General features: G+C 35.2%; 1 long non-coding RNA gene and 1 pseudogene across 1 annotated transcript in view; both read right to left on the bottom strand.

Moving 5' to 3' along the window:
• Nucleotides 1–20,794, bottom strand: part of LOC123839417 (uncharacterized) — a 218,332-nt gene that overhangs the window by 14,615 nt on the left and 182,923 nt on the right. The gene's annotated exons all lie outside the window — the stretch shown is intronic.
• On the bottom strand, nucleotides 16,753–17,720 carry LOC123839416 (small ribosomal subunit protein uS2-like; annotated as a pseudogene).

The raw sequence follows: 20,794 nt of genomic DNA, 5'->3' as shown, positions 1-20,794 counted from the left end.
ATGGCTCATGGAGAGATAAAGGTGGAGAGTAAACAGGCTGAATGGTCCTACCTAATTAAAACCTGTCATCTAATTAAATACATTCCCAGGAAAATGGCTAGTTTTCTGATAGGGAAATGGTGGTCCAACACATTAGTCACACAATGAAATGTTCTTGCTATATTCAGTCACAATTTTTTTTATGGAAACAGGACCCCAATTTTTCTATATGCAAATTAAATACAATACTTATCCTAGTATACAGGATATTTCCTAAAAATACGTTATTCCCTTTTCTTGATGAGTACCGAATTATAAATCTAGACACAGTAAGGATAATCCAATTATCCATTTTTCCATGCTTTCTCCTTTTTGCTATTACAGGAATGACTTTTTCCTCATTCCTCCATCCTAAGACAATACCATGCAGTTTGAATTTTTAAACTTAGCTTGTCTCACTGTGGCAGCCAAATCAAGTTGAAAATGCATGTACATATAAGTAGCTTTGACATCAAGATATCAATTGACTATTAAACATTCATAGCACTGTGCTTTTCCAAGCATTGCCTGTTTATCCATATACAAGACACCATGATTCAAACTCTGTTGAAAATAAACATTTTGAAATAATTAATTATCTGCTACTGGCTTCATTCCCACTATAACCTTAATTTCCCCCAAGGTTAATATAGGCTGGTCCCAAGTGCAGGGCCAGGTGATGTTCCTCACGCTCTTGTAGAACCATCCTGCCAACTTCACTTAATTATATGGTGTCCTAAGCCCAGTTTAGCTTGCCCAAGTGCTTGCTAAGTTTTCTTTGCTGCAAGTAGCACTAACTACAAAGCTCTATCAAAAAGTATGTAGAGGAACTAAAGCTTTTTTTCCAAATTTCCAAAGCAACTTCTTTGTGGCTAAAAGAGAGACTACAATGTTAGTTCCACAAAATTTTCTATTTAAAAAAGTAAAATTGAGGCTTTAATCTCCACTTTCTTGAGGAACTTGCTTTGCAACCAGCCTGCTCCCATGGGTGCTGTGTTGCCTAAAGTTGAATTGGGCATATTTATTTGTATGTGTGCAAAAGGGAGAAGGTCTTCAGTGCTGTGGAATGCTATCATTCTTGACTTTCCAGGAAAATGGACCTGTTCTCTGGCTCCATCACAATTACACTCATGTAAAATTCTAAAATGTCTCCACTTAACAGAGAAAGAGCTTATTATATGACTCTCTCAGTTTTCTCTAGCATTAGAAAGGTTCAGAAGAAACTTTTTGGTTATATCAAAATCCAAATTTGCCTCATTTATGTCTGTAGCTGTGACTTAAAAAATTTCAATCACTGAATTCTACTAAGTATATTGCATAAGCCCACATCTTAGTATGTGTCTCTGTTTATGCTGTCTTTTATTTTCTGTATTCTACAAGTTAACATCCTTCCTTCCTAGAAAGGAAAACCAAGCAAAACTTAGCATAACACCTTTAGTATAAGTCTACCCACACAGGGTGCTCCTATACAGTCTTCTATATGAACAAAGATATTTATCTGACTGATTCAGAGTTTACTTCAGGTTCTTTATCTATTATTTGGCTACATAGGCAAGGACCCTAGTTATTCATTTACTCAAATTGCCTGCTTTTATAGATAAGAATATTGATTAGTTAAGTGATTTACCTAAAATCCCATGACACAGTAAGGACAAAGCAAGAATAAAAAGCAATTTCCCTTACTATGGTTTATATAATATTTGTATTGCTGATCAGTCCTGCTTCCAAGAGTTATTGAAGTACCTACCTTGGGAGCAAGTAAAGATCAAAAATGGAAAATTAGCACATTAATTTAGAAAAGTGGTCACAGTAATTTAGTTATTATTTTGGTGATGAATAATATATATGTTAAAATATATATATCATACGTATAATTATGTAATTGCTTTGCAACGTTTTAACACTCTGGCCCTTTAGGAGATGAAGTCCCTTACACAAGGAGATGGTGTGGTCTTTCTGAAAGCTGAGGCACTTAGTACAAACTCTCTTTCAGAAATACTAAATTGAACTTCCATGATAGACTGCATGGTGGTTTTGCAACAGTTCACTAAGCAGTACCACAGGTAATAAAGATGGAACCAGTAGTCAAATCACAAGTGACAAAAAGATGCTGAATCATTTTAAAACAAATTTGTGGTGTTTTTAATACTTTTCCAGTCACAGTGCTTGGTTTAATTTCCTGAATTCAAACACATTGTGCTGACAATTTCTCAAACCTTGCTCAAGTAGTAAATAATCTTATTGAACAACAAATATTTTGTTTTCTGTATTTGATGTTCTCGTTTAATGAAGTGTGATATATTATCCAGGTGGGGTCGAGTCTGTGAAATACAAGGTGATATTTCTCTATTTAATGGCAAGTGATGTGGCATTAGTGTGATTGTTTATTTGCAACTTTTTTTCATCTGAATAAAATTACTTGTTTGCTTCCTCAGGGGTGGTAAGATTGTTTTAAAAACATCCGGGGGCGCCTGGGTGGCTCAGTCGTTAAGCATCTGCCTTCGGCTCAGGTCATGATCCCAGAGTCCTGGGATCGAGCCCTGTGTCGGGCTCCCTGCTCAGCGGGAAGCCTGCTTCTCCCTCTCCCACTCCCTGCTTGAGTTCCTGCTCTCGCTATCTCTCTCTCTGTCAAATAAATAAAATCTTAAAAAAACAAACAAAAAAAACATCCTGATTGTGATTATATACAACAAAAACTGACCTTCAATAAGGCATTAAAGTAGGCTCTGCTCAGAAGAGACATTAGCGAGAGCCCCATTGTGGTGGTTTGGGGAAAATGTCATCAGTTCTTCCCACTTCCTTCTATCTACAGTTTTTGCAATGTAATTGTGCTGTACCCTCCTCCCATAAATGGGCTTTTACCATGTGACTTACTTTGGCCAATGCATTGCGAATAGAGGCTTGAAATGGGCTTACATATCTGGGCTTGTCCTCTTGTCCTCTTTTCCATGATAAATTTGCATAGACTAGACTAATGTTCCCAGAAGGAGCATCAAAGGTACATGGAACAGAGCCAATTCACAGATGCCTAAGTAAGCTGTTGAACTGCAGACCATAAAGTGGGAACACCCAAGCACATGAGTAAGCCCAGGTAAGTTCAGCAGACAGCCTAGCCTATTCCTACTGATTCCAGAAAGATAAACATTAAACTTTCATTATATGTCACTAGAGTTTTGTGGATACTCATTACACAGCATAATTGTGGCAACAGGTGAATGATCCGTTTTGTCCCTCCACATCCCTTGACAATGCATATCCTAGGTTCCACACTCAGACATCTTGCAGTCAAACAAGAAAGAAGTGTTACTCAGTAGTGGTCATGTTTCCAGCACCAGCGAGATACACAAGAAAAACAAAGCATGGTCCATGTCCTTAAGAAATTTATAGTCTCATTGAGAAAGAAAATGCACATACTCCAACAGATCATCACATATCGGTGTATCTTAACTAGGGGATTATATCAGTTTTACTGGAGAGCTTTAATCAAAATGTGCATGTTTTTGGTGCCAGCGAGGACTTAATGAATCTAAAAACTCTGGGGGTTTGGTCCAGGGATATATATTTTAGAAAAGTTCTCCAGGGAATTCCAATGTTCTCTCCTGAATAAGAACCAAAGGTAAGGGCTAAGTAAACACGCATGCTGTATTTGTGGATAAGTGCAATAGAGTGTAAGAGAAAGACGAAGTCAGCAGAGGCAGCAGTTGTCACAAAAGTCTCAAGAGAGAGAATCTGAACGAGTTCTCAATTGCAGGATTTAGGTAAATAGAAAGAGGGGTGGGAATTCAAGCAGAGAAAATATCATAGCTCTAGAAGGAAGATGGGAATTAATATGCCTGGATAGAATAGAGCTTTATTTATTTATGCATTTATTTATTCACCAAGAACTTCTTCAGCATTTACCATGTGTCAAGCACTAGTCGAGTTCTTCACAAATATTAACCATCATAGCAACACTATGAGGTAGGCACTGATATGATTCTCAATTCATAGTACAAGCTGACCAGAGTGGAAGAATTCCTATACTTTCTAGTGAGTGGGATTACTATTTGATAGAAAAATCCTAAATGTCTAGAATAATTTTTCTTTGCAAAGAAGCCTATAGAGGAATACCAAAGTCACTGTCCACTACCTTGAAACTATACATAATAATAATCATAATAAAATTATATATTATTATATATCAATATAATAATGATGGTGATTAAGTATAATCATAAAGTGGGATGGGTGATTAAGTATAATCACCATCATTATTATTAGTTTTCTAGAGTATATATAGGTTGCAAAAAGGAAGATGGAAAAAAGGTAAAAAAAGTATCACATTGAATTTGACAGTATTCACCCAAAGTTCAATTTTAATCATTTAAATTTTACTAAAACTCTGTAGATCACAAATGCTTTGTAGGATATGTCTTTTCTTGTTAAGTAATAAGAGGTATTTTTCCCCCTTATAAGTAAGCTCTGAGGATCATTCTAACCTTCTGCTTTTCATTCTGGAAATCTCTAGACATGAACACCTACTTATCCTACTTATTGCTCTGTTACATCATATTAAGAAGGTTGCCAATCCAGGCAGGTTTTGTATATAGTTCTCTATTTTCCAGAGTACCTTCCAAGTCCTTTAGATCCAACTAATTGATTTCTATCTGAAAATAAACGTCTAACAATGACAATTATAAACTTAGTAGATATAACTTACAAATTTATAGAGCTAGAATGGTTATCTATAAAGAACTACCAAATTCTAAGCAGAATTGTATTTATACTAACTTAACCAGATAATCTCTTTAACTTTTCTCTGAACATTTTTGGGGCGGGGGGGAAGTCAACACAAGTTCTCCAACTAATCCAGTCTCTGGGTTTTACATTCAGCTAACAAAATGCTATGGTAAAGAGTAGGTGAATAAAGCTTGCAGTTTACTTCTTGATAATGGATACTTCAATATTTTTTTTTGGATACTTCAAGATTTTTGAAAGCTAATCAAAGTATACAGTGCTAATTTTTAAATTAGCACTAATCACTTTATCTCTCTGACAGAAGATGAAAATATAAATAAAAGACTACTGTTATCGATTGACGGACTCAAATCTTCTTTGGCTTGTTTGCTTACAAATCCCTTCTTCACCCTTCTTCTGTGCTGTGTCACAGGGAGACTGACCCTGCAGACTGTGTCTCCCAGGCCTGTGTGTGCTGGCTTCCGATCTGGTCAAAAGGAGATACTGGCAGCAGACTGGGGCTCAGGGCATGGTGGAAAGAAAGGAAAAACAGGATATTCTACCCTTCCAAAGTAGTAATTTGGGTGCATGTATTGCTGCAGCTTCTACCAGATAGGTACACTAGACAGCCTTGGCATCTAAGGTCTGGTAGACTACCTCCTCTCCATTCATCCTATCCTTTTAAACTTAGGTATGGTAGCTGTTTCCTGCTGCTGCTAATTTTGTGGTTTTCTCCTTTCTCTGTTGGGCTTTTTAGTTCTTCTGTCACCTATGTTACTAATTATCTGTAGTAAATGCCCTCTATTTGAAACACTTAGAGTGATATCTGTTTTCTTGACTAAACTCTGACTGTTACAAACAAGTAATCTGTTCTCAAAAAGGATCTGAGACAGCTTACAATAAAGACACAGGATCACCAGACCCCCCCAAAAAAGAAAAAAACTGACATCTATCTAAATCAAGAGGTAAATATGGTGGTTAAATAGAGAGACAGAGGTTTGAAATGTATTAATTAAAATGTTTTCTGTTTGCCATGGGATTTTTCTCTCAGCCATTTTCATCATCATGAACAAACAAAGCCATCAAAAAAACAAAAAGGCAACCTACTGAAAGGGAGAAAATATTTGCAAATGATATATCTGATAAGGGGTTAATATGCAAAATACAAAAAGAATTTAATATAACTCAACTCCAAAAAAAAAAAAAAACAGTCCAATTAAAAAATGGGCAGAGTAACTGAATAGACATTTTTCCAAAGAAGACATAAAGATGGCCAACACACACATGAAAAGATGCTCAATATCACTAATCATTGGGGAAATACAAATCAAAACCACAATGAAATATCACCTTACATGTGTCAAAATGGCTAGGATCATAAAGACAAGAAATAACAAGTGTTGGTAAGGATGTGGAGAAAAAAAGGAACCCTAGTGCACTGTTGGTAGGAACGTAAATTGGTCCAGCCACTGTGGAAAAGAGTATGGAGGTTCCTCAAAAAATTAAAAAAGAATTACCATATGATCCAGTAATTCCACTACTGGGTATTTACCCACAATAAACAAAAACACTAATTTGAAAAGATATATGCATCCCTATGTTTATTGCAGCATTGTTTATAATAGCCAAGATATAGAAGAAACCCAAGTGCCTGCCCCCCCATAGATGAATGGATAAAGATATAAATATATGTCCATATATATATATATATATCACACACACACACACATATATATATACACACACAAACATATATATGATGGAATATTAGTCACAAAAAAAGAATGAGATCTTATCATTTACAACAACATGGATGGATCTAGAAAGTATAATGCTAAGTGAAATAAGTCAGTCAGAGAAAGTCAAATACCATATGACTTCACTCATATGTGCAATTTGGAACAAAACAAATGAACAAATAAGGAAAAAAGAGACAAACACTCTTAACTATAGAAAACAAACTGATGGTTACCAGAGGGGAGGTAGGTGGGGAGATGGGGGAAATAGGAGAAAGGGATTAAAAGTATACTTATTATGATGAGTACCGAATAATGCATAGAATTGTTGAATCATTATATTGTACATCTGAAACTAATATAACATTGTATGTTCATTATACTTCAATTTTTAAAAAAGGAAAAGAAAAAAGTTTTCTCTTTGCAATGGGAATTTTTTTCTCAGCCATTTTACCTGCTGAGTCTGAATAGTGAATACTCCCTGAAAACTATTCAAATAAATTTTTCAGAACAACGTGAAATGAGAGCATATTGGTGGAGACAGGGGCAATAGGGCAGTCAGAAGAGCAGATTTTCTACTACTGGTATTCTAGTTCTGCCTGGGCCAAAGTCTATCACACATGCTTCCACTGTAAACACAGGACAAATACAAGTCACATATTGTGACTTGATTTTAATTCATATATTATCCCTCCATGGGCACATCCAGGTTTATAAGCAATTCCATTTCTTTTCCTTCCTCTCAAGAAAGTATATTATAATGTATAATGTATAATAATTAATGGAATTCTTATAAGGCTAACTTGAATCCTTTCTAATTTATCTTACAAATTTTGATATTTTATTTTTATAAAATAATTAGTTGTAGCAGAACTAACAACTAATCGATGACTCATTACTCCATGAAGAATTTTTGGTTTGCACTAATTGCAGAAACCATATAACTGTCAGAGTTGTTACCTCCCTTTGAATGCATGGACATAATCTGTATGTCTTCTAAACATTATGTATGACTAATAAGTTACAGAATTATTAGTAAGCTTATCCACAATTAATGGGTTCAAAATCGCTGACTGTATGTCCTTAAAAGGGACAAAGTAAATTTAAAAACAGCAGGCTGATATACCTTTGTATAATCATGAGTATCTAGTATATGCTAAATTCTGCAAGGCCAAGAAAGAACTTCAATTAATACTGCAATTGATTAGCTTAGGTATTAGAACAAATAAAGTCAGTGCTATAAATTAACTCTTTCATAAGTAACATTATTGCAGGACCCAATATTAAACAAAGTTTGTTACCTGTCTAAACAATGTTAATGGTATCACAAGTATATCAGAAACACAGAATGTGCATGGGTCTAAATGAGCACATGCCAACCAACAAAAAATATCCTGATTGCATGGCCTGCTGAGGATTATCCATAAGTTTTCTTTTTGTAATATAAAGTATAGCATTAAAGTGAAAATTTCCCATTATTTGGAATAACTTCATCAAGGTGAAAAGTTCCATGAAAATGGGAGTGTTTATGTTACTCACTTTGTCTCACAAATATCTTGTGTCTGGCCCAATAAATATTTGTTGAATGAATGACTACTATCCTCATTCTAATTTGAATGTCTCAGGTGTTTGATGTTTATGATAAATTGCTGATTTCTTAAGAATATCATTTTTAATTACAATATATGAATTAAAATCAAGTCCCATCAGAGATCATTAAGAAGGTTGAATACACAAGACCTCTCTCAACTACTGGAATGATTTTCCCCACCATCCAGTGTATACAATAGGGATGATTAGACTTTCCAATTGTGGAAGAGAGTGTTTTCCATTTTCTGAATTTCAGGATGTAGATCTTTTCAGCCTCCTTCTCAAGATTTTATTCCTTGAGATAACAATGAAGAGCTTACAGATGCCAATATTATAAAAACAAGTGTTAACAGTTTCCATGGGGGACATCCCTTTTGGCAAATTACAATAGAAACCAAGAATCCATGTGGTTTGGCTAACCAAACTTTCCTGGAAATGGTCATCAGACATAACAGAAAACTGATCTTGTCCCTGCCAGTTTCATTCCTTTCCAGGAATAAACTCAAAAGTAACCCTTAACCAAAGGTTCCCCAGTGACAGCCCCTCACAATTAATCTAATTCTCTTCCCATAAAAAAGTGAAGAAATATCAGTCCCATAACATTTAAGAGACTGAACACATTACCAGAATTGTTAAAACTTAACAGTTGTTGAAACATGGCCAAATCCTAAACTTTTGTACTTTTTCCTTCCAGCCTAATAGTCACCTGACTCCTGTTCAAATATTTGGTAGAAAACTACAACCAAACAAATAGCTTTAGTTTTTCTTATAAATTATTCTAAATAAGCACCAATGTAACAGCTGCAAAATATGTCTATGAACAACACTGTTATGTAATAGAGACCAATGGTCAGGGTTTCGAAGCATTACAGTGTGTTTAATCCAAGCATTTGCATGCTATCCACCTTCCATCTGCTGCAAAAATGAATCCTCTGGTTGCAAGTGAGTATAATAGAATAAATATCATTTGCGGCTCTGCCAGTAGTACAATTACCAATTCTATAACTGCTCATTGTCCTCCTTTCTCATCTAAGATGAAATAAACTAAGGCAGCAAGCTGGATACATCCAGCTGGGTTCCCTCTAAGCATACCTCTCTTTCTATAATCAAACTCAACAGAAACAGGCTCTTGCTACTGGGACCTCAAACATGAAGAGGCTGCTGCTCTGCAGAAAATAAATAAGCAAACATCAAAGATTTATAAGAAATTTGATTAAGAAACTTTCCCAGTGTTTCTACACAGCAGACACCTACTACTGGCATGTGCTGTAGCTAGAATTGGGTATATGGACTTTTATTTTTGCCTTTGGATCCTATGTTAATTAATACACATCCCTCAAGTTGGACACTGTAATGAAAAATTAACAAAATAATGACCCTTGCATGAATTTAGTCTTTGAATCAAAAACCTCATTCCTATTATGCAGCCATCAAAAAAAAAAAATACCTGAAATATTGCCATTTGCAACAACATGGATGGAACTAGAGGGTATTATGCTAAGCGAAATAAGTCAATCAGAGAAAGACATGTATCATATGATCTCACTGATAGGAGGAATTCTTAATCTCAGGAAACAAACTGAGGGTTGCTGGAGTGGTGGGGGGTGGGAGGGATGGGGTGGCTGGGTGATAAGACATTGGGGAGGGTACGTGCTATGGTGAGCGCTGTGAATTGTGTAAGACTGATGAATCACAGATCTGTATCTCTGAAACAAATAATACATTATATGTTAAAAAAAAGAGAGAGAGAGAGAAGTAGGAAGGGAAAAATGAAGGGGGGGAAATCGGAGGGGGAGATGAACCATGAGAGACTATAGACTCTGAGAAAAAAACTGAGGGTTTTAGAGGGGAGGGGGTGGGGGGATGGGTTAGCCCGGTGATGGGTATTAGGAGGGCACATATTGAATGGAGCGCTGGGTGTTATACGCAAACAATGAATCATGGAACACTACATCAAAAACTAATGATGTAATGTATGATGACTAGCATAACATAATAAAATTTTTAAAAATACATAACTTAAACAAAATTAAAAAAAAGAAACCTCATTCATATGTGTCAAAATATTTTTGTCATTCACCACTTAATTCAAGAGTGAGATTTAAATTCCTTGTAGAATTGAGAAATTAGTAATACCTGATCAAAAATGATTTTATTCCAGTGAAATATCAAGGCAAAATGTTTCCTTGCCCAAGGACATCATACTACATATTACCACAATGAAAACAGTATGGCGGGGGGAGAAGAAAATCTTATCTGGGGGGAAAACCAACAACTTTGCCTTATTGCTTCACCATTCATTTAGGTCTCAAGATTCTCTCAATGAGTAACCAAACTTCAAAACTTCAGAAGAATGCAAATACTCAACATTAGATTTGTCTGTATAGATAAACTTCCAATCAAAGCCACTTGGATAAAAACATATTAAAAAGTTAAAACTGTAAAATCATATAGTGGAAAAGAAAAGCCCATCCAGAAAAGGAAGAACTTGTATAACTTATGTAATTTGTTCAAATATCACATTATTGCTCCAATTTCTACTTTGCTTTTCTGGGGCTAACTTTGCCTGCCAGATTCTCTTTGCCTTCTCTACATGGCTGCCATCTTCACTCTCATGGCTCTTGACCTCATCTAACATAACAAGGAGACCTTTGAAAATAAATTATACCATGTTTCTGAAAGCTATAAGGAACTTGAGGAATGGCATATTTCAGGGGAGAGACTGTTGACAAAGGAAAGTCTCCATCCTAAAAACTCTAACTTGATTACCCAATTGTTCCTAAAAAGTAGGCTCATGATTTCTCCCCCTCAATTCTTCATTTACCTGTTACAAGTCACCATCCACCTGATCTACAGGTCTAATATAAACTAGAAGATAAAGCAATTAAGAAAAGGAATCAGCCTCCAGTCCTAATTAGCCTACCAATGTCACATTAAGTCCAGATGTTACCTCCAGAATTCTCAACATCCCTGACTCACACAGGAATACCACTGTGATATTAATTCAGGTGAATGGGGGTATGATTTGTAAAAATGTCTGCAAAATTTCAAAATACTCAGTTCAAAAACAATGCATTTTTAAAAATAAGAAATCACTTTAAAAGCAAACTAGTTGTTTGAGGGTGTGCAAAGGGGATAACTTGTTTAAATTCATTGTTTTTCAATCTGTTGTATTGCTATGTAGCCAGAGGTACAGTTTGTGACTAAGAGCCAGGCTCTGAACTCAGAAAGCCTTAATCCAAATTCTGTCTTTAACACTCACTAGCCATATAACCTTGGGTTATTTCCTTCCCCTCTAAGAAGCATTTTCTTCATCTGTAATGGAAATCACAATAGTGCCTACCTTACAAAGTTGTTGTGAATGTAAATGAGATGATATATGTAAAGAGTTTAGCTGTGCCAAGAACACAGTGAGCTATTACTATTTTTTAATAATATATTGAGAATATATTTAATACATATTGAAAACTATATGTCTATAATGTAGGATGAGTGATTGAAACTGGGAATAATTTTTACACATATTTATCTTATTACAGAAGTTACGTATTTTATATAATAAATTCTTTGATGAGTTTATTATTTTTTGCCAAATTTTGTTAATTTAAAGGTGTTTTATTCTGCAATCTTGAGATCTGTTATTCTATATGTCCTGTGATATTTACAGATGATGCTTGAATTGCTCAAAAACCAATAGACTTGGAATAATTGAGATAAATCAGTCTTCAAATTTTTTTCTCCACATTTCCTGTTTTATCTTGTTTATTTGTATTACTCAAGAGAAACTGAAGTGACCAGTTTGTTTCATTCATAAACTATCTTTTCTAGTGTAGCTGTGCAACCAAACAATTCTTTCAAAAATGAAAGATTTTGGAGTGAGAATAAAAGTTGTCACTGACAAAATGCTCAGCTTTTAATTTTAGTGTGACTATTTGATAGTTATATAACTTGAAGACCACATCTGTAAGCTCTATTATTAAAAGGACCTGGTGCTCATAGCATTTAGAAACCTCACTATCCTAGGTATTAAGCAAAAGCCACTATCTGGGTGTCTTACCTTGAGACACACTATGAGAACTACTCAGTGCTATGAAAACTCACTCAAGAATGTCCACATAATCATGTCATAGGTGACACTTTTTGATTACACAGTCCTTGATAAGGTCTGTGTCAAATGTCATTGTAAAATGTTTTTTTGCTGAATTGATCTGATGCTGACCAACACTGAAGATTCAATAATATACATCACAAACATAAGAATGTTCCATTCAACTCTTAGCAGGCATGATGAATATCCCTAGGATCTAAAGCATAATGACATTTCTCAGGCACTGAATCGGATGCTGTCAAATGAAGCAGCCTGAGCCAACTGAATCCATTCGGTCTATGTAAAGATCTTCCTATATAGCATGTGAATACTGATTTTCCCCTTGGAAAACTCCTTAGAAATTTCAAAAGATTGGGAGGCTCAAGATTCTTGCCTCTAGCCAATGCCTGGTTTTATCTGGTCAGCCAACCTTTTAATGACACAAGAGTGGTCACCAATAAATCTCAGATTGTAATTATTCACCAGCACTTTGTAGGCCCTGGCCACTCCTTTCACATCATCAAACTCTTTGAAGTTTTGTGGGGGTCCATCTTTAATTTAGATGAAAGATTTCACTCTGTAGGTTTCTGAAATACACTCAGGAAAAGGATGAGTTCATTTATTTCCACAGCCATTCCTCACTCACCTCTTTGTTTTGCAGGTGGCATTTATTTTTTTTTTTAAAGATTTTTATGAATTCATTTGAGACAGAGAGATACAGAGAGAGAGAGAACCTTAGCAGGAGGAGAGGCAGAGGGAGAGGGAGAAGCAGACTCCCCACTGAGCAGGGAGCCCAACATGGGGCTTGATCCCAGGACCTGGAGATCATGACCTGAGCCAAAGGCAGATGCTTAATCATCTGAGCCACCCAGGCACCCATACAGGTGGCTTTCAAACCACAGTATTTTGTACTCTAAAGTCAAGGGCAGGGATGCAATCCCACTTGCCTCTGTGGCCTAGAATTCAGAATCTGACTCATCTGAATTCCTACAAATATAGAGTAGTAGGTACTGGTGTCAGTCATAGCCAACAACAACAACAACAAAATCACCCAGTCAAACTAAAAGTTCCCAAAGTATGAACCCAAAGCAAAACATCTAGGCTATGAGCAAAAAGGACTTCCTATAAAGCAGAAAAGCAACCTTCAGACAATATCAACAGCACATCAATAAACAAGGGAGATGCTAAGGGACATTTGTAAGATTGGTTGAGTGCTAAGTTAGAATCTTTTGTTTCAGTATGTATAGTCTCCCAATCCAAGATACTTTTCTGGACCTCAACCCTGAATCTAGAGTAGTTTCCTAGAGTCTAACTTAACCTTGAGTCTCAGCTTAAACATCACTTAATGAAATTTTCCCTGTCCTTCTAAACTAGATTAGATCATGTGTTATATGTTGTCATAATATTCTTTACTTCTTCATAATGTTCATTACTATTAAAATTAATTATTTCTGCAATTATCTGCTTAATTATTAGCCCTTCTGCTAGATTCAACATTGCAGTAGGTAAGAAAATGACTGTTTTGTTTCCTGACATATTGGATATGGCTGATATTTATTTATTGAATAATCAATATTTGGAGACTGAATATCAAAACTGACATATCTAAGAATCTATAATTTGAGATCAGATCAGACTTTACATTGCAATTGGTACAATCTCTATTCCAATGTGGGTATCCTCTCTCAAAGTGTTTAACTGATGATCATCTGGTTGTTCCCTAAACATTTCTAACAAAGGGTCAGTAAATAATTTGTGACAATTTGTTATTTGTCTACCATTCACCATTTATTAGAAATTGCCCCATCATGTGTTTCCTATAACTTCTGTGTGTCTATCAATCGAGTCTTAGAAGTAACCCAAAATAAAATCCATTCCTTCTATACAAGAATACTTACAAAGTAGCCAGCCATAATGTGCTCTAATAGGTCTTCTTTCCTACAGGCTTAAATCCTTGGTTCTTCTAAATGTTCCTCATGTGAATATAACATGTGAATGCTGATTTCTTCTCACAATTTGGTTTTAATTCTCCTGACATTGTACCTTTATTCAGCCTGTGTCCCAATATAACCAAATCCCATAATACTTCAAATGTGGTATGACCCAGACAAAGTACAGTAAAACCACTATCTTCCTTGATCTGAATTCCATAATATTATTAGTCTAGCTTAACTTTGTATTGCTAGTAGTATTCTACTAACCCTATAAAAAATTGAATTCTACTGAGCTCAGCACCTGCTTAATAAAGTTGTGGTATCTCATAGAAATCTAAGAGTTACTTTTTTTTTGCCATATGTTATCAGTACTATATTTAATTCCCATTGCTTTGGGAAGATTATATGATATATAGAAGTGTCCTAAGGCCTATCCCATAACAGAAATAAAAAAATAAATAGTTCTTATTCCTCTTCCTTTCCTTCTGCTTATTTTCATTTGTCTCAAGACTCCACCAAACAAAGCCAAGTCTTTTTGTGATGCTTGATGATCACTCCAAATGACAGAGTCCTAAGAACTGCCTTGGTCTGCAAAGGGCAGCAGTGAAGTTTTCACTTCATTGGGTGACATATTTTCTAGGCTTTTAAAAACCAAGTTAGAAAAGGATGCAATGCATCAAGTCTCTGAGTATCAGTGTCTATGGCTCCTACAAGCATAGGCAGCCTTGTGGTATCTCTGCCTTTCCACTTCCAACAAGAATCCATTACATGAGCCTGCTGCCATTCTCCACAAAGGCCTTAGGGCTGGGAGTACAAAAAGGAACCCTGCCAGTTTACTTTCTGTTTCTTATTAGCTTACAGATTACACTATGTGAACTGCTCCAGAAAAATAGTATCACTTTTCCTCTAAGCTGTAAAATGTCCATGTTCTAATACTTGCAGGTACTCTGATACTTTGTTTCACTGGGTTCTTTTGGCTTAATTAACTTATTTCTTTTCTTCCTTTCTATAAGAAAATGAACATGTAACAGTCTTATCTGTTTATTTATTACTGTTATTTGTTCATTTTTTTACATCAAAGTAATACATACACATAATTTTAAAAACAAATACCTTTATAGGCAACAAAAGAAAAAAAAAGTGCTTTCTGCCCCATTTCTCTCTATTCCAAAGTCCTGATCATCAAAAGTAATCATTTTCATCTTTTTAAAATTATTTCTTCTGCTACTCACCTCTTACTTGTAAATAAAATATTACATACCTATATCTTGATTTTTTAGTTTTTTAGAATATCTAATACCTTTGGATAATACAAGAAGAGTATTTGAGTCTTTCTACAAACCTCCACTTCTCTCTTTCCCTCTCTTACCTTATCACCATCTTCTCAATCTATGTCATAATTTTTATCAAATTAACATTTAATACATATATCATTATAACTATATTTATTAGAGCTCAGCCAGATAATATACTATAATTATGTTCCCTTCATTGCAAACATTTGGTTTTTCTGGAAGTTAGTAATTACATCTTTTTTAGCCCATTTACTTTGCTTTATAAGTAATCAACACTAGTTCATTCTCAAACTATAAAACAGAACTTTAAAAATATGTTTAAATGTGGTCAAACACATCAGGTAAGCTTTCAGTATCTACTAGAAAATTGTCTTGTCTCCAATTTGGACTTGCTGAGAAACTATTTTCCTGAGACTTTCCTGCACCATTACCTTGAAATTCTCTTTACCTTGCTTTTGTTTCACCCCTGTATCTCAGATTCCACGTTTTACTCTTCCTTAGTTTACCCCACTTTGTTACTGGCACATTTTTCAGTGGTTTCCAGAGAAAGGTTTCATGGGAAGTAAGTTTTTGAGACATTGCATGTCTGAAAATATTTTTATTTCTGCCTTCACACTTGATTGATAGTTTAGCTGAGTATAGTATTCTATGTTGGAAATTATTTTCCCTCGGGATTCTTATACAGTACTCTACTGTTTTCTAGGTTTCACTGTTTCTATTGAAAAGCTGAAAAGAGGTTGATACTTGAACTATATGATATGATTTTCTCCTCCCCCCTTTTCCTCTCTTCTCTTCTGCTCCCCATCACTCTCCTTCTCAGACCTTTATTTTCTTCATCACTGATGTTCTGAAATTTCATGACCCATTTCTCCAGTGTTAGTGTTTTTTTGTTGATTTTTTTTTTTTTCTGAATTCTTCATGAACTCTTTCAGTCTCAAAACTTATGCTCATCAGTTTTAGGAAATGTATTACTTCATAATTTTTTACACTTTGTTCTGTTCTCTTTTTTGGTATTCATATTATTCACTAGTTGTACCTTCTGGAAAAATATTATTTTCTTAACTTTTCTTCCAATTTTTCACCTTTTCTCTTTTGATGTTACCTCTGGGAAGACTGCCTCAAATACATATTCCAAACATCCTACACTTTTTAGGTTTATTCTTATCCTGCTTGTAGTTTGAAAGAGTTCTTTCTTGTTCAAGAGAAGCTCCTTTGCGAAAATACACTGTTTTTGTTTCAAATGCAATGTCTTATCTTACTGAGAACTTTACTCGCAGTTTCTTTCTTTTCTTTTCTTTTATTATTATTTTTTTTTAGGAACTGTTTATTTTCTGTCAACTTTATTTCCATTTTGTTTGCCTTTGTGGAAGAGCAACTTAAGACCACTCAGTGGTTATTCCTACCCATTCAGTGGCCTGAGCAATGGGAGCCATAGACCAGTCTTCAGTGGCAGACTGAGCACTCCAGTCTTCAGTAGGGAACTGCTGAATCAGCACAGAGGGCACCTGCATACCTTCAGACCAGTCTGCGACTTCAGATTGAGTAGCAGTGAAGTCAGGAGCTGGAGCAGTCCATTCACCCTGAAATTCCTCCTTGGTCACAGCCTTTTCAGCAGAGGCCTATTCTTCCTTTTCAATCTCTTCAGGATCTCTGTAGAAGTAGAGATCAGGCCTGACATCTCATGGTTGTTCACAGGAAATGGTGCAACACATGTGTAGAACTTCCTGGGCCAGCATCCACCACATCAGACCCACTAAGTGAGCTCCCCTGTTGCAAGACATAGCAATGTCCACATAGTGCACAGGAGAGTCTGTGTTAACAGCGATGGTAGGTAGGTTAATATAAGACACCTCTGTGAGAGGCTGATAGTCAGCCTTGGGATCAATAACCACCAGAAGTCTCAGCTCCTGGAAGGCTGCATGGATCTGATTAGTGAAATTTCCAGAAGTAAAGTGGCCAGCAATAGGAGTGGCTCCAGTAGCAGCAGCAAATTTCAACACAGCTCACTAACAAGTATTCCTGGATGATATGACAGTGACATCAGCTGGGTTTTCAGTACAACAATGACATGAGCTGCCAGCAGAAGCTTCTCCCAGGTTCTCTCCAGATTTATAATGTAGATGTCATCACTTTTCCTTCTGTAGATGTATTGTCCCATTTGGGAGTCAAGGTTGGTGTCACCTAAGTGGGTTCCTGCTATAATGAATTTGAGGACATCCTCCTCCTTCATTTTCAGAACATCAAAGACTCCGGACATCATGAAAGTTTCCCTTTAAGTTATGACGGGAATGCAAAACAAGGCTGTATGACCCCTACCCAGGTAGCATGTAAAGGCTCTTTGTTTTTTAAGTTTTATTGTCTTTCCTTTATCAACTTTGTTTCCTCTGAGTCTCGCTTTCCTACTTGTTTATTTTGGTCTTTGCCTTCTGCATTAGGAAGTTCCAATGTTTGATTTTCCCTGGTTGGCAATTTAGATTTAAATGTGAGGTCCTAAAACTCTGTTTGGAGGAGGAAAAAATCTTTGGATTGATAACTCTCACCATAAGCAATGAAGAGGGGACCATGCTATTTCACTTGAGATATCCTAATGATAGTTTTGCAAACCTTTTGTTTTGAGCCAGTCTTTTGAGCCCAGGGTGGGAACTCTTTAGGTTACTTCTCAATGGTGCTGCCATCAGCATTCCAAGAGCCAAAAAGAAAAGAAGGCTGAAAGTACAGAACATAGATTTTCACTCAATCTGCTTGCTTCCAATTCAGGGCTACACCCTATTCTTTGTTTTGCTTATTGTCCCTGAGTTAACAGTCTCTTTAGATCAACTTTGCCAGAAATGGAAACTTCATTTCCTCTGCTGGGAAATTCTTCTGACTTGGGATTTAGCCTGGCTATGATGGCTTGGGAGGTGATCTGGGAGTCTAGCTACTCCTTAGATAAAACATTCCTCTCACCAATCTTTTTTTTTTTTTTAAAGATTTCATTTATTTATTTGAGAGAGAGAGAGAATGAGAGACAGAGAGCACGAGAGGGAAGAGGATCAGAGGGAGAAGCGGACTCCCCGCCGAGCAGGGAGCCCAATGTGGGACTCGATCCTGGGACTCCAGGACCATGACCTGAGCTGAAGGCAGTCGCTTAACCAACTGAGCCACCCAGGCGCCCTCACCAATCTTTTTGATTTTAGCTTTGTCTCCTAAGCCCAATTTAGAAGTATCTGGTACCCCAAACTCCTATGATTTGGGGGGTTATACAGGTAAATTGGTTATCTTATTTTTTGTATCCCCCCATTATATTCTTCTTTCTCAAATCTAATTAATCAAATATCACTTTATCTACTGAAAAATGAATATATACAAAGTTGGGACAGACTTATACTAAAAAATTAGTTGTTTACTTAAAATTCAAATGTAAAATTCAAATTTCATCCACTATTTTGTCCAACAACCCAAGTATGGTAGAAAGCAGAGTAAGGAAGTGTTAGGAATGTTGAAATTTTTACCTTACAACATCATGAATCAAGAGTGTTTGGATTTGATACAAAAAGAAATCGATATTTTTAATATAACATTTAGATGAGCAAAAGTACCTAATAAAGTTACTAACCCAGAACTTTTTAGACAGAGAGGGAATAAAATATGGGAAGTAGTGTGAATAAAATCTTTAGCTATCATAGCAGAAAATCACTAACTTTCTGCTAATGTCTAAATTGAGAAATAAGAAAAGCAGTACATTAAAGGATTTACCTAGAAGACCTAAAAACAGGCATGATTAAATATGATTGTCACTGGGCACCAGGAAGCTGCTGACGTTAACATGTAGATATGGAGAGGATTATGGATTTTTATTATTAGTGCTATAGTACGTTTTGCTTTTTAATACATGTTTAACTTAAATTTTTTTCAATTTGTTTTAAGGAATACTTTAAGTAAATATTTATACTTCTAGTATGGTATTTATTGTTATTGTGCCCATAAGTGTCTATAGCCTTGACTTAAGAACACTTTCATGTACATCTTAAATTTTGAAAAGTCAGAGTCAGAATAGCTTAAGTTTCAAAGAGAGGTCTATTGGAGAAATTAAACTTTCTCTTTTTCTGGTAAGGAGAGACTTTTTTTCCTAAGGAAAATATCAAATATGAAAGCAAAACTCCCAGAAGGTGATAATAATCTTGCTTTCGTGAAAGAGCAGTCAAGAAAAACACATTCATTTGTCTACTTTCAAAGCTTGCTGCAGTTACTGTCAAATATCTGAGCAATGTTCTCATTTTTAATAATGATTAAATAAATAATTGTTTCATTAGTCTTAATCTTGGGGTTTACTATAATCTAGGTTTCATGAATAAGCATACTAATTTGTCTGATTAATTTCCTTCTAGCAGTAATTTTAGTTAATAAGAGTGACAAAGGCAATATACAGAAAATGTAACATTCCTGTAATTACTGATTAAAGTTATGAATATATAAATATGCAATTTCCAAAATGAATAAGAGTGAAAAATAATAGAAGGGCATAGATATAATAAACTTGCATAGTAATATCAAACAAACAATATATATCATGGTAGTCAATGAATTCACTTCAAGTCAAACCAGTTGACCTCACACATAAAAGAAAAGGAAAAGAAAAACTGTTGTAGCCTTCATGTTCAGTACTATAGGGTCTCTGATAGTTTCTCTGATAATAAAATAAAATTACTCCATACTCCTACACACCATGATTTTATATATAATAAATAAATAATTGATCTTATAAATAAGAGATAAAAATACTGTTTTATAATCCAAATCTTTGGTGAAAGTCATGTCTACAAAATATTGAAACGAAATTCCACAAAGTACACCTAAAATTCAACCTAGTTACATGTTGAAAACTTACTCTTCTCAGTTGTATTTACAAAGGTAAACCTCAATTTAAAAAGGTGATGATAGCAATACTTTAGCTTTAACAAAAGTCATGATTTGCATGAATTACTTATGTTTAAAGGTTTTTGTGTGTGTTTTTTTTTTACTTAGGATTCATAATATACCGCACCTTATTTTACAACAGAAAGAGAAATTATGGTTCAATTTACTAAAATAATTATAATCATAATCACATCTGCTCTTAAAGACTGTCAAATATCTCCAGAGTGCACTGCATACATTTCCTGTATTAGATTCCCTCTTTTATGAGTTAATTAAACAATTTCACAGCATTATTGTACAACTATTCTGCGTGGCATATTGTTTGTGCAGAACATTCCCTTTAATAGCTCTATTCTTCAAACAGATGTTCATTTAAATTTTTTTCAGAGATTTTATTTGAGGAACAATTAGTGCATTTATCCTACTATTTTGTCACCTTTCTGTGGATTCTGAAATAGCTCTATCTCTATCTTATGTAGTCAACAATTCTAAAGGGAAGAAAAAACACTCTTTAGCAAATAT

Source organism: Mirounga angustirostris, unplaced genomic scaffold, assembly GCF_029215605.1.
Source record: "Mirounga angustirostris isolate CCGP_5_RB_7025 unplaced genomic scaffold, mMirAng1.0.hap1 SCAF_3, whole genome shotgun sequence".
NCBI lineage: Eukaryota > Metazoa > Chordata > Mammalia > Carnivora > Phocidae > Mirounga > Mirounga angustirostris.
Note: the sequence above shows the minus strand (reverse complement) of the source record. Positions and strands in the feature narration are given on the sequence as shown.